We start from the raw sequence: 3,961 nt of genomic DNA, 5'->3' as shown, positions 1-3,961 counted from the left end.
TAAAGAAAGATACCTCAGATATGGAAGTTTGCTGTAAAGAAGGAGAAATAAAAAATTAAGGAAGAAGAAATAGGAAAATCTGGCTATTAGTTGGGGAAGAGATTGAAAAAGTTTCAATAAGGGGATAAAAACTCTGTGCAAGCAAACAATCAAAGGTAACATGAAAACAACTCAAACCCACGGATAATTATACCCACCTATGTCAAACCAAGGCTTAACTACAAACAGGCTAAGAGGAAAGCAGTCATTTGAATGTATTGCTAATATGAATATATGTATATTTTCAAATCTATTCACAGTGAGAAAACACAACCATATACATTGAACACAAATCTTGCAAAATGGAGAAAAGTTCAAAATAATACAATAACAGAAAAAGATATTTGAAAAATTGGAAAAGTTCAAAGTTAAAAAAATGAATAAAAGGGGCTGGAGATGTGGCTCAAGCGGTAGCGCGCTCGCCTGGCATGCGTGAGGCCTGGGTTCGATCCTCAGCACCACATACAAATAAAGATGTTGTGTCCGCCGAAAACTAAAAAAAAATAAATAATTAATTAAAAAATGAATAAAATATATTAAAATGTGGGGAAATATGGAGAAACATAGACAAGAACATTGAAAGAAAAATAAGAGAAAATCAAACTGTTGAAGGAAACAGTATACTGAACCAGGAAAGTCAAAGGCTGCTTCCCACTGGCACTCCAGATTGGATAAAAACAATATCATTTCATTGATTAAGGTGTATATACCTGGCAAATTGATTTGCCTTCAGGATGTTTACTTCTGAATGTCAGATTCTTTGTATTCTTTTGCACTGAAAATGAAAACAGGACACTTTTTCCTGAACATACTAATGTCTCCTATCTCATTGATAAAGTGGCAATTCACAGTCTTTTGTCATTTCCTTTTTGTCTTTAATTTGTTCCATTGTTTAATACTCCAAGAATTGCTACTGTCTCGTTAGAGCTTCTGTGTAAGCTTCTATAAGACAATTATGTATGGATCAGAGTAATCAAACTTATAAGAGAGTCATCTTTCCAGTGGTTCTCTCTGTGAAAGGAAAAGCCTTGTTTGCACCACACAAAGAGAGAGGTGGTGAAAGGAAAGTGATCACTACACTCCGAGTAACCAAGAGTTCTTTATTGCAGCAGGCAGTGTCTGACTGACAGGGAAGGAAGAGAAGAGAAAGAGAGAGAGAGAGAGAGAGAGAGAGAGAGAGAGTGTTCTGGCAAGAGAGAGTTTTTGTAGCCAAAATCTAATGGGGTCTCTGGGTCTGCAAGCTGCCTTATTGGCAAACAATGATTGGATCATATAGTAGTTGCTAAGGGTGTCATCTTCTGCCCAGGCAGACTGGGCAGGGGTCAGATGTGGGGTTCCATTGCACCAGACGGGTGGGGGCTTAGTGTTCAGCTTTGAGTGGGGCTGAGTGTTCAACCTTGAGGCAAACAATCAATAAGGAACCAGTCGGGTAGGGCTCCAGTGTGCAGCCCACCCTGCAGCTAACATTTATTCAGCCTGCCCTGCAGCTAACAGGTGGAACTAAGAAATTAGCAAAAGAGGATTAGTGAGAGTAATTGCAACAATTTCTAACAAGCACTTCTCAATGGAAAACTGGATTTTCTTTGTAAGTATTTGTCCCTTGTCTGTTCCTGTATTTTGCCATGCTACTAAGTACATTGCCTACAGAACTAGCTTCTTTGTGGTGAGGTGTTTCATCCAAACTAGTTTTGACTAAAAACTTGGGGACATTGTTGTGTGCCATGATACAATAAATATACTCCTTATAGTTGTTCTATTGCCATTGTTCCAGAAAACTCCTGCTATGTGTTTTTGTTTGGCCCTGTCAGTTATATGCTAATGATTTTGCTAGTGACTTGTTTTTCTGTCAGCCTTTCAGCTTTCAGTTAGTGTTATAGGCATAAACAATCAGTTTAGGAATCAAACACTGAAAAATCTTGTTCTTTCATTTGACAAATCCCCCCCCAAGAAAAAAGGACATAAGAGTTTTTATTGCCTTAGTTGCCTCTCAGTAAAATAAATAATATTCATTCAAGAAGAGTCTCCAGGAATGGTCCCAAAGAAATACTTTGTGTCAAAATATCAGTCTCATATACTTTTACTATTTTACATTTTATACTTTTGATTATTTTACCATTTTATTTAATAACAGATGAGAGTTATAAAAATGAAACTTTAACCAGTAATTTATGGATTTGAAAACTGTATTTGTTAAGTACCTAGAGCATACAGAGAGACAGAAGATGTTTTGAGTGTTTTGTTCTGAGCTAGAGCTGCTATCATGTGCCTGACACTTGTGTTTCCTTCCTTCCTTCCTTCCTTCCTTCCTTCCTTCCTTCCTTCCTTCCTCTTTCTTTCTTTCTTTCTTTCCTATCTGTCTCTCTCTCTCTCTCTCTCTCTCTCTCTCTCTTTCCCAAAAATTGAACTCAGGGGCACTTACCCTGTGAGCAATATCCCCATTTTTCTATACTTTTTAAATTTTGAGACAGAGCCCTGCTAAGTTGCTTTGGACCTCGCTAAGATGCTGAGGCTGATCTCAAACTTGGGATTTTCCTGCCTCATCCTCTCAAATCACTGGGATTACAGGCTCCACCACACCCAGCCACTATTTTTTTCTTAATAGTAATCACATGGCTTAAAAATATTTGTGCTTAATGAACAATTGTTTAAACCTATTGTTTATTAATTAAGTCACTGTCATTCAGAGATTTTGAGTGATTATCCCATGATTCCCAAATCAACAAATAGCTGGCCTGTTATCTGACCTTCTACCAGCATGGCTGACAAAGCCATTCTCTCACCCCTGAGAATAGATTGATAGGGACCCATGAGTCATTAAGATCAAGGTGTAGATCCATACCAAATGAATTCAGAAACTCATTTGATTGATAGGGACCCATGAGTCATTAAGATCAAAGTGTAGATCCATACCAAATGAATTCAGAAACTCAATCTCAGTTATGTGTTCATTTTGATTCAGACTTTACCTGAGAAGCTTGGATATAGTGCAAGAGTTTGTCTTAATATATGATATAGTTGCTTTGATAACCAGGACCATTTTTTTAATTATTTTATTTTATTTTTTAAATTTAAATGAATTTATTTATTATAATTTGTTATACATCATAGCAGAATGCATTTCAATTCATAGAATTGTGCTCATATAGAGCACAATTTTCATTTCTCTGGTTGCACTCAAAGAAGAGTCACACCATTCGTGTCTTCATACATGTACTTAGGGTAATGATGTCCATCTCATTCCAACATCTTTCCTACCCCAATTCCCCTCCTTCCTCTACCTCCCCTTTGCCCTATCCAAAGTTCCTCCATTCCTCCCATGCTCCCTCACCCCACCCCCATTATAGATCAGCATCCACATTTCATAGAAAACGTTTGGCCTTTGGTATTTTGAGATTGGCTTACTTCACATAGCATAATATTCTCCAACTCCATCCATTTACCTGCTAATGCCATGATGTTATTCTCTTTTAATGCTGAGTAATATTCCATTGTGTGTATATACCACAGTTTCTTCATCCATTCATCTATTGAAGGGCATCTAGATTGCTACCATAATTTAGCTACTGTGAATGCTGCTGCTATAAACATGGCTCTATCACTGTATTATGCTGTTTTTAAGTCGTCTAGGTACAAATCTGAGGAGTGGGATAGCTGGGTCAAATGGTGGTACAATTCCAAGTTTTCAAAGGAATCTCCACACTGCTTTCCATATTGGTTGCACCAATTTGCAGTCCCATCAGCAGTGTATGAGTGTGCCTTTCCCCCCACGTCCTCGCCAACACTTACTGTTGTTTGTATTCTTAATTGCTGCCATTCTGACTGGAGTGAGATGAAATCTTAGAGTAGTTTTGATTTGCAATTCTCTAATTGCTAGAGATATTCAACATTTTTTCAAATATTTGTTGGTTGATTATATATCATC

The sequence above is a fragment of the Marmota monax genome, unplaced genomic scaffold, assembly GCF_021218885.2.
Source record: "Marmota monax isolate L192 unplaced genomic scaffold, Marmota_monax_Labrador192_F-V1.1 WCK01_AAM20220418_F8-fsc00166, whole genome shotgun sequence".
Taxonomy (NCBI): Eukaryota; Metazoa; Chordata; class Mammalia; order Rodentia; family Sciuridae; genus Marmota; species Marmota monax.
This window is presented reverse-complemented; position numbering follows the sequence as displayed.